Source organism: Ovis aries, chromosome 24 (assembly GCF_016772045.2).
Source record: "Ovis aries strain OAR_USU_Benz2616 breed Rambouillet chromosome 24, ARS-UI_Ramb_v3.0, whole genome shotgun sequence".
Lineage (NCBI taxonomy): Eukaryota > Metazoa > Chordata > Mammalia > Artiodactyla > Bovidae > Ovis > Ovis aries.
This window is the reverse complement of record NC_056077.1, coordinates 21,929,092-21,940,269: the sequence shown is the minus strand read 5'-3', so window position 1 is coordinate 21,940,269 and position 11,178 is coordinate 21,929,092.

Sequence of the window (11,178 nt, the reverse complement as noted above, 5' to 3'; positions counted from 1 at the left end):
AAGAATGTTCCAAGTGCATTTGAGAAGAATGTGTACTCTGCTCTTGCTGGGTTGGGTGTTCCCTATATGTCTGTTTGGTCTAGCTGGCCTAGTGTTGTTCACGTCTTCTATTTCCTTATTGACCCTCTGTCTAGATGTTCTATCCAGTATTGAAGATGAGATATTGAAGTCGCAATGTATTGTTATAGAGCTGTCTATTTCCCCCTTCAGTTCTGTAAATGTCGGCTTCATCTATTCGGGAGTTCTATTATTTGGTATATACGCCTTTCTCATTGCTGTATTTCCTTGAAGAATTGACAGGACTACACATTTGGGAATTATCACTGAATAAATGGTATTAAAACTATGAAACTGGGGCGTTTCCTGGTGACTCAGTGGTAAAGTATCTGCCTGCCAATGCAGGAGACACGGGTTCGATCCCTGATCCAGAAAGATCCTGCATGCCTTGGAGCAACTAAGCCTTTCTGCCACAACTATTGAGCCTGTACTCTGGAGACGGTGCTCCTCAAGAAAAGAAGTCACCGCAACAAGAAGACTGTGAACCACAGCTAGAGAGTCACCCCCACTCACCGCAAGTAGAGAAAAGCCAGAGCAGCAGCGAAGATCCAGCAGAGCCAGAAATAAACAACTTTTTATAAATTAAAAAAAAAAAAAAAAAGGAAATCGAATAGGATCATCTGTGATGTGAATGAAGGAAGACGATAAGAAAAGGTCCAGGACTAATCACCGAAGACGCTCCAACATTGAGAACTTGGGAAGAGAGAGGGAATTGATAAAGAAGATTGAGAAGGAGTGGCCAGTGAAGTGGAAGGAAAATCAGGAGTGTGGTTTTCCAGCTAAGTGAAGAACAGGAGTCTGATAATAAGAGTCAGTATAACGTTCTTAAATTGGAGGTACTGCGGATAACTGTGGTTCAAATGAGGATAATCATAAGGTAAATTTGGGGATTGTGTATATGAAGTTCTTTTCTAAATGAGGACTGAAAACACTCATCTCTCCTTTTGCTTACTAAGGCCGGGTTGAGTGCTGCAGGGCAGTTGGGTCTTGGCACCATCAAGAGTTGGCACACGTCTGTAAAGGGCTAGATGGTGAATCTTTCCAGAGTTGTGCATCCTACAGTCTCTGTCACAACTGCACAATTCTGCCACTGTAGTGAAAAAGCAACCATCAGTTCAGTTCAGTTCAGTCGCTCAGTTGTGTCTGACTCTTTGCAATCACATGGACTGTAGCACGCCAGGCCTCCCTGTCCATCACCAACTCCCAGAGCTTACTCAAACTCATGTCCATCGAGTTGGTGATGCCATCCAACCATCTCATCCCCCTTCTTCTCCAACACAAGTATGCCATTGCAGTGAAAATCAGCCATAGACAATGTTTAAACAAATGGACTAGGTTATATCCCAACAAAATTATTTATGGACACTAAAATTTGAAATCATATCATTTGCCCCGCATCACAAAATATTACTCCTTTTTTCAATGATCTGAAAATGTAAAACCTATTCTTAGCTTTATACACAAATAGGTAGTTTGCAGCAACATGGATGGACTTGGAGACTGTCATACCCGGTGAAATAAGTCAGACAGAGAAAGAGAAATATCATATGATATCCCTTATATGGGGAATCTAAAAAGAAATGATACTGATGAACTTATCTACAAAACAAAAAGAGACTCACAGACTTAGAGAATGAGTTTGTGATTGCTGGGGGGAAGAATGGGGGAAGGGATAGTTAGGGAGTTTGAGATGGACATGTACACACTGTTATATTTAAAATGGATAACCAACAAGAACTTACTGTATAGCATATGGGACTCTGCTCAATGTGGTGTGGCAGCCTGGATGGGAGGGGAGTTTGGGGGAGAATGCATACGTGTATATGCACATGGCTGAGTCGTTTTGTTATTCACCTGGAAGTATCACAACATTGCTCATTGGCTATACCCTAATGTAAAATAAAAAGTTGAAAGAAAACAAAGGCAAAGATAGGGAACAGGCTGGATTTAGCAGCCTGTTTAGCAGACCATTGTTTGCTAATGTGCTTATAACTTCTGCGTTCTCTACAGACAGTGCTCAGTAAAAGACTGACATGTTTTCTTTTCAGAGTTCTCCAGGAAAATAGAATTTTGCATGAAGACTGAAACAAACCAGGACCCAGTGGGCATTCAGTCTGGAGCACCTCCATGCCTCATGGATGCCAATGGAAACACTGGCTTTAACCCAAGAGTTCCAAGCCATTGTTCTCATAGACCTTCAGGACAATTTTGTTCATCCAGGGAGGAAATCTCAGAATGAAAGGCAAACTGGTTTAGGGGGAAGAAGGCTAAAGAATTGAGTTTGGAAAAAGGCAAGAAGACAGTTCTGGAGAGCTTGACAGCAGAAGCCATCACAGAAACACTGCAAAAATGACTGGTTGACCCAGAGATTCCTCTCCTAGGTACGTAGAAGAGAAATGTAAATATATATTTACCCAAAACCAAAAGGTGGAAACAAGTGATGAATAAATAAATATGGTATATCCGCACAATGGAATATTATTCAGCAATAGAAAGAAAAAAGTACCCAATGCATCAGTTCAGTTCAGTTCAGTCGCTCAGTCGTGTCCGACTCTTTGCAACCCCATGAATCGCAGCACGCCAGCCTTCCCTGTCCATCACCAACTCCCGGAGTTCACTCAGACTCACGTCCATCAAGTCCGTGATGCCATCCAGCCATCTCATCCTCTGTCATCCCCTTCTCCTCCTGCCCCCAATCCCTCCCAGCATCAGAGTCTTTTCCAATGAGTCAACTCTTCTCATGAGGTGGCCAAAGTACTGGAGCTTCAGCTTTAGCATCATTCCTTCCAAAGAAATCCCAGGGCTGATCTCCTTCAGAATGGACTGGTTGGATCCTTGCAGTCCAAGGGACTCTCAAGAGTCTTCTCCAACACCACAGTTCAAAAGCATCAATTCTTCGGCGCTCAGCTTTCTTCACAGTCCAACTCTCACATCCATACATGACCACTGGAAAAACCATAGCCTTGACTAGATGGACCTTAGTCGGCAAAGTAATGTCTCTGCTTTTGAATATACTATTTAGGTTGGTCATAACTTTTCTTCCAAAGAGTAAGCGTCTTTTAATTTCATGGTTGCAGTCACCATCTGCAGTGATTTTGGAGCCCAAAAAACAAAGTCTGACACTAATTAAGTCCGACACCAATGCACCTACATCATGCTAAGTGAAAAGCAGCAAGCACATGAGACCACGTGTCGTGAAAGTTCATTTGCATGGAATGTTCAAAACAGACAAATCCATACAGACAGAAGTAGATCCTTGGTTGCCTGCGGATGAGGTGGGGCTGCTCACGAAAGGTGGGGAGTGACTAATAAAGGGCATAGGGCGTCTTGTCAGGATGACGTAAACTTCAAATTGTGGTGGTGGTTGCATAACTTTGAAAATACACTAAAAACCATTCAATAGTACACTTCACGTGGATGAATTGTGTGTGTGAAGTATACCTCAATAAAGCTGGTTGGTTTTTTTTTTTTTTTATGACGCTGGCTTTAAAAGAATGTCCTCCCCCTCTGCCTCTTAGGCAGCGGAAGGACCGAAGGGGCCGGCTAAGTCCTGCACAAGTGACAGTATAAGAGGAGAATGCTTGTCTAGTTTATGACAGTTACGGGGCTTCCCTGGTGGCTCAGTGGTAAAGAATTTGCTGCAATGCAGGAGATGCAGATTTGATCCCTGGGTCTGGAAGATGCCCTGGAGGAGGAAACAGCAATCCACTGCAATGTTCTTGTCTGGAATATCCCATGGACATTGGAACTTGGTGGGCTACAGTCCAAAGGGTCACAAAGAGTCAGACACGACTGAACAGCAGCACACACTGACAGTATGTATCTCTCCATTTCCGACACTCAATTCCTCTCTGTCTCTCTCTCTCTCTCACACACACACACACTCACACACACCTTCCTATATGCCTGTCTGCATCCATGAAGGGAGAAGTGCAGCAGCTATTCTCGGTCCCCTTTAGACCCCAGTGCACCCCAAACCCCAGCTTCTGTATTGGCTGGTAACTCATGAAGCCTCCATTTTCTGGAAAACTGTGCTTGGTCAAAAACAAGCCACTTTCAGACTTCCCTGTCGGTCTAGTGGTTAAGACTCCACGCTTCTATTGTGGAGGGCAAATGGGTTCCATTCGGTCAGGGGACTAAGATCCCACCTGCCACTGGATGTGGCAAAAAGAAGGGTTAAGAAAATGAGCCACCCTTCCCGAGAGGTCACCCACACACATACACTCCAGTGCTGAGCTCAGCCCACGGGCCAGCCCCTTTGCCCCCAGAGAGGATTTGCTCTGTCATGGATTTATGCTCCAGAGCTTCTCTGTGGGATCAGAAAGTAGCGAGCCTTCAGCTGAGGTCACTTTCTTGCCTTGATTTGTATTCTCTGCCCTGTCCTGCTTCTCTCATATCCTAAATAAATCAGCTGAACAAGAGTCCCTGTCTCTGGTTCTGCTTCCAGGGAATTCGGCCTAACACTAGAGCCTTAAAGAACAGAGAAGTGAGGCTGGGCCGGGAGGAGGGACCAGCAGAGAGGAAGACGAAGGGGAGGGTGGGTGAGGTCTTGTCCTCCCTGGATCCTGTGGTTGGAGGCAGACTCGGGAGGCAGTGTCCCCGGTCTCAGGAAGCTTCATGTACCTCTTAGCTCAGTTTGTGTCAGTGAAGTGTGACCCAGAGTCAAAGCTGAGGCCATTCTTGCCATCTCTCCACTGAACCCCACAGACTTCGGCACCCCAAGGGCTGGAGGCATCTTGGGGCAACACTCAAGGCTTGGTCTCTGGCATTCCTGGACAACAGAGAGGATTCTCCTGACAGTTCCCATCCCCCAGTCCTCATCCCCAGAGGCAAAGACTGCCTCCCCTCTTTCATGTGACTCTTTCTGAGTTGTTCACACATACACACACAAGGAAAGATGGGTGGATAATGGGGGGTTCCTCCTAGGAAGAACCAGAAGTCTTCCTCAACAGACCTCCTCTTCATCTCATCAGCTGAGGTTACATCACATGCTTATACAAAACAAAACCAAAAAACACTGGCAAGGCAAATGGGTAATTCTGGATGCACTTGGGAACCACCAGTTTATTTTTTTAAGTGTCAGCTGCCGGGGGCCCAACTTAAGGCCAATTAGATCAGAAGCTGAGTCAGTGACCAATGTCAACAAAACTAAAAACTGGGACTGGTCATCTCCTGGAAAGGTGGGGGAAAGAGAGAGAGCAGAAGAGGACAAAATGGGTGAAAAGAGGGAGGAATGAGAGGCTGGGACAGAAGTAGCATATGTCCCCCGCCTCCGGTGGACTTAAATGACAGTCTCCCTAGGAGACAGCTCTACCAATTCATTCATTTGAGAAATATTTACTGAGCAGCCGTGTGCTGGATGGAGTGTTAGAGCTGGGAACAAAACAGACATGGTCTCGGCTGTGCACTTTTTTCACTTAATATCATAGGGCTTATATTAAGCCGTATTGTTTAGTAATCCATTATTTTGACTGCTAACATTCATAGCGTGACTTTGCCAAAGTTTATCCACCCTGTCTCCCGTTGAGGGGCCTCCAGATTTCAGTTCCTGTAAACAATGCTGGTACAAACATCCTTGTTTACACAGGCAGGAGTTTTTCTTAGCAAAAGAGTTTTTCTTGGTGAAATTTCTGGGTCGCAGAATATGCGAATATTCAACTTGAGGAGATAAAATCAAACTCTTTTGAAAAGTGTTGGCTGTGATTTTACACTTCCCCAGCATAGTCTTAGCATCCTGTGTGTATCCTAAATCGCTTTGTGCATGCATGCTTAGTCGTGTCTGACTCTTGCAACCTGACTCTAGCCTGCCAGGCTTCTCTGTCCATGGGATTCTCCAGGCAAGAATACTGGAGTGCATTGCCATGCCCTCCTCGAGGGGATCTTCCCAACCAGGGAATGAACCTGCATCTCTTAAGTCTCCTGCACTGGCAGGTGGGTTCTTTACAATTATTGCCACCTGTCCTAGACATTTATAATCCAAAGGCTCAGGATTTGTTGAAAGGAAATTATATGGTTAAAGAAAAGGAATTTTAGTGTCAGGATTTGAGGAATCTCATGGAAACCTGGAGTGAGGCATTCAGGTTCCTGACAATCTGGCTGTTTTCCCTCTCTGGGGACAAAGCCTCTCCCACCTCTGCTTTTCCTCTTCTGTGTATTCTCTCTTCCGTCTGCAGATCTGTATCCTCTGAAAGACTCCTAGTGTCTCTTTCCTCCATAATTTAGACTTGCCCTTGTATTTGGCATCAGCTGTGGCCCAAATCCTTCAGTAGATCACAGCTCCAATGCCCCTAAAGTTTCCTTACTTTGATTCAAACTTTAAGGCTTCACCAGGATCAGGTATCCACGTCTGATCCACTCAGCTGTAGCCTGAGAGTCTTGGCCAATTTGAGGCAAACATGACTCCCTAAGTCCACCCGTTTTGCAGGGACCATGAGGTCAGTTTCACAGAAAGAATTACGCGTGAGACTTGTGACCCCAAAGCATGTTCCACACTCACCTTGTCTCTCTCTAAACCACAAGAGAAAGTTGTTCAGTCATGTCTGACTCTTTGCGATCCCATAGACTATACAGTCCATGGAATTCTCCAGGCCAGAATACTGGAGTGGGTACACTTTCTCTTCTCCAGGGGCTCTTCCCAAGCCAGGGATCGATCCCAGGTCTCCCACCTTGCAGGTGGATTCTTTACCAGCTGAACCACCAGGGAAGCTCCTAAAGCATGAGGCACCATGCCAAATACACATTACCAGTCTCACACAAATGCATGAGTGATTCCTCCCTCAGCACAAGAAGGCATGAAGCAGAGACCACAGCATACTGTCTCATCTGACCATGCCATTCTTCCATGCTAAGAATTCAGGGAAACAGACTCTCATAACCAGGACAATAGGCTATTTTCAGGCAGGAAATTCAGTTCCTAAGTCAGCACGGAATTCAAAAATCAAGTGCAGACAAAATTATCTATTACCATGAAACTCCATATATGTGGTTTTTGTCTATGACCTTGTTTGATAAATACAACTAGGTGAATGATATTTGTCATAAGATGAGGTAAGGAAAAAAAGAGTGCTATACACTCTGATGGACTGTCTTCCTTGTCTCATGACAACACCACTTAAAATATAATTGGATTTAAAGAAGTTAGGTAAACACGCACTTGATTCAACTGCAGTAGATGAGAATCTCAACTCTTCCAAGCATCTCCTTTCACATGGAAAGCTCAGGTAAACCACAAAAGCTAGGCACTTGACATGATTCATGCCTTGAGATGTTAGATAATGTTATGAAATCATCACAATTAGCAAGACGTTTAAAAACCAAGCATCCAATTCAACTGGAGTTTCATGAAGATAAATGCAAGTTAAAACCACCCTGCTGCTGCTGCTGCTGCTAAATCACTTCAGTCATGTCCAACTCTTTGTGACCCCATGGACTGCAGCCTACCAGGCTCCTCCACCCATGGGATTTTCCAGAAAATAGTACTGGAGTGGGTTGCCATTGCCTTCTCTGAAACTACCCTGAGATACATTCATTTTTGAGACTGGAAAAAATCCAAAAGTTGGTTAAACACTGTTGGTGAGATTATAGGGAGTCTCCCACAGAAAGTGGGTGTGTTGTTTGGCATAACCTCTGTGAAGGTTATGAAGGTGCTACCTATCAGTGTTATAAATTGTACACTCCTGGCCCAGCAATCCAACATCTAAAAATTCACCCTACAAATACATTTGCACACTTGTAAAATAACACATACATAAGGTTATTTGACGCAGCATTATTTTTCCCAGAAAAAAAAAGTAACCCTGGAAACCACCAAGTATCCATCAGATTAATTAGTTACAGGACTCTGAAACACAATGAAACTTAAAAAAAAAAAAAAAAGTACTTCCAACAAACATTTATAGAGAGATCACCAACAGAGCAAGTTAAGAAAGTAAGTTGCAAAACAACGTGCCTCATTGTGAATAAACATGCTATCTTTTCTGTAAAAATATGAGAGAATCCAAAAAGATATGTGTGCATATATATTCATATTTGGGCTTCCCAGGTAGCTAGTTCCATGGTAAAGAATCTGCCTGCCCATGCAAGAGATGCAGGTTTGATCCCTGGGTCAGGAAGATCCAGAGAAGGACATGGCAACCCACTCCCAGTATTCTTGCCTGGGAAATGCCATGGACAAAGGAGACTGGCACTGCACTACAGTCCTTGGGGTCATGAAGAGTCGGATGTGACTTAGCAACTAAACAACAACAATATATTCACGATCGCACAAGTAAATCCTGAAGACATCTAAGGAACTAAGCAAAGTGGTGGCTTGGAAGGTGGGAGGACACAGTGCAACTTAGGTGGATGGGTACTAGCTGAAGGGAGACTTTTCACTTTTACCTTTTTATCTGGTTAGAATGTGTTCCCTGTTTGAATATTTAATTGCAAGTTGTTTTAAATTCGGTGTAAAAAGGGAAAAGAATCTAGCATCCAGAACATGAAGACGAACCTCTACAGTCTGAGTGCAAAGTATTTCATGCCAGGATATGAACAAAACGTTATTTTTAAAGTGCCCTAATGCTTTAATCCATGATTTTTTTGAAACTCAGATTCATTATGCTGAGTAAAAGAAGCCAGACCCCCCAAAATAGAATGGATGTTGTGTGATGCCATTTACATTAAACTCCAGAAACTGCACACTAATCTGTGGTGTGCAAATCAGGGGGTCGGAGATCAGAGAGGGTGGAAAGGAGCATCACAAAGAGACACGAGGACACCTTTGGGTGTGAGGGTGATTGACTGGTGATGGTTTCATGGGTGTTCAGTTCAGTTCAGCATGCCAGGCCTCCCTGTCCATCACCATCTCCCGGAGTTCACCCAAACTCACATCCATTGAGTTGGTGATGCCATCCAGCCATCTCATCCTCTGTCGTCCCCTTCTCCTCCTGCCCCCAATCCCTCCCAGCATCAGAGTCTTTTCCAATGAGTCAGCTCTTCGCATCAGGTGGCCAAAATACTGGAGCTTCAGTTTTAGCATCAGTCCTTCCAAAGAACACCCAGGACTGATCTCCTTTAGAATGGACTGGTTGGATCTCCTTGCAGTCCAAGGGACTCTCAACAGTCTTCTCCAACACCACACTTCAAAAGCATCAATTCTTCGGCACTCAGCCTTCTTCACAGTCCAACTCTCACATCCATACATGACCACTGGAAAAACCATAGCCTTGACTAGACAGACCTTGGTTGGCAAAGTAATGTCTCTGCTTTTGAGTATACTATCTAGGTTGATCATAACTTTTCTTCCAAAGAGTAAGCGTCTTTTAATTTCATGGCTGCAATCACCGTCTGCAGTGATTTGGAGCCCAAAAAATAAAGTCTGACACTGTTTCCACTGTTTCCCCATCTATTTCCCATGAAGTGATGGGACCAGATGCCATGATCTTCATTTTCTGAATGTTGAGCTTTAAGCCAACTTTTTCACTCTCCTCTTTCACTTTCATCAAGAGGCTTTTTAGTTCCTCTTCACTTTCTGCCGTAAGGGTGGTGTCATCTGCATATCTGAGGTTATTGATTTTTCTCCCGGCAATCTTGATTCCAGCTTGTGTTTCTTCCAGTCCAGCATTTCTCATGATGTACTCTGCATAGAAGTTAAATAAGCAGGGTGACAATATACAGCCTTGACGTACTCCTTCTCCTATTTGGAACCAGTCTGTTGTTCCATGTCCATTCTAACTGTTGCTTCCTGACCTGCATATAGGTTTCTCAAGAGGCAGGTCAGGAGTCTGGTATTCCCATCTCTTTTAGAATTTTCCACAGTTGATTGTGATCCACACAGTCAAAGGCTTTGGCATAGTCAATGAAGCAGAAATAGATGTTTTTCTGGAACTCTCTTGCTCTTTCGATGATCCAACAGATGTTGGCAATTTGATCTCTGGTTCCTCTGCTTTTTCTAAAACCAGCTTGAACATCTGGAAGTTCACGGTTCACGTATTGCTGAAGCCTGGCTTGGAGAATTATGTCAAAACCTGTAAAATTTTTCCAGTAATCATGTATGGATGTGAGAGTTGGACTATAAAGAAAGCTGAGTGCCAAAGAATTGATGATTCTGAGCTGTGGTGTTGGAGAAAACTCTTGAGAGTCCCTTGGACTGCAAGGAGATCCAACCAGTCAATCATAAAGGAAATCAGTCCTGAATATTCATTGAAAGGACTGATGCTGAAGCTGAAGCTCCAATACTTTAGCCACTTGATACAAAGAGCCGATATATTACAAAGGACCCTGATGCTGGGAAAGATTGAAGGCAGGAGGAGAAGGGGATGATGGAGGATGAGATGGTTAGATGACATCAGTGGTTAGATGGCATCAGTGACTCGATGGATATGAGTTTGAGCAAGCTCTGGGAGTAGGTGATGGACAGGGAAGCCTGGCATGCTGCAGTCCATTGGGTCACAAAGAGTCGAACAGAACTGAGCAACTGAACTGAACTGAACTGAATATAATTGTGTGCTTTTAACATGTGCAGTTTATGGTCAATTACATCTTTTAAAAAATATTTATTTATTTTACTGCATCAAGTCCTAGTTGCGGCAGGCAGGGTCTTCGTGGAGTCATGCAAGATCTTCCCTGGCGGCACGTGGACTCTCTAGTTGTGGCCCGCAGGCTCCGGAGCACTCCATGTCAGTAGCTGCAGCACACAGGCTTAGTTGCTCTGGAGCATCTGGGATCTCAGTTCCCTAATCAGGGATTGAACACGTGTCCCCTGCATTGCAAGGCAAATTCTTAACCAGAACCACCAGGGAAGTCCCTGTTCAATTACATCTTAATAAAGCATTTTTCAAAGTTGTTTTCACCATTTTTCTCTATTTTTAATTTCAGTTTTGTTATATTTTATAGTATGCACAATTCTTCTATAAGGACAGGAGTTATGTATATAATTATCCATAATTTTACATATATTTGAGGGTGCATATTCCAAAACTTCCTCACTGAAAGAACTGTATGATCACAGATGCACGGGGGAATGACTGGTTGAAGCCAGGGTTAAATCCAACTGCAGTGGCAAAGCCCTCACTTTTAACCGCTACACTCTACTGCCCCCTGCTGTTGGTCAGTGCTGTAGCCACCCTTAACCCACTCCAGTAT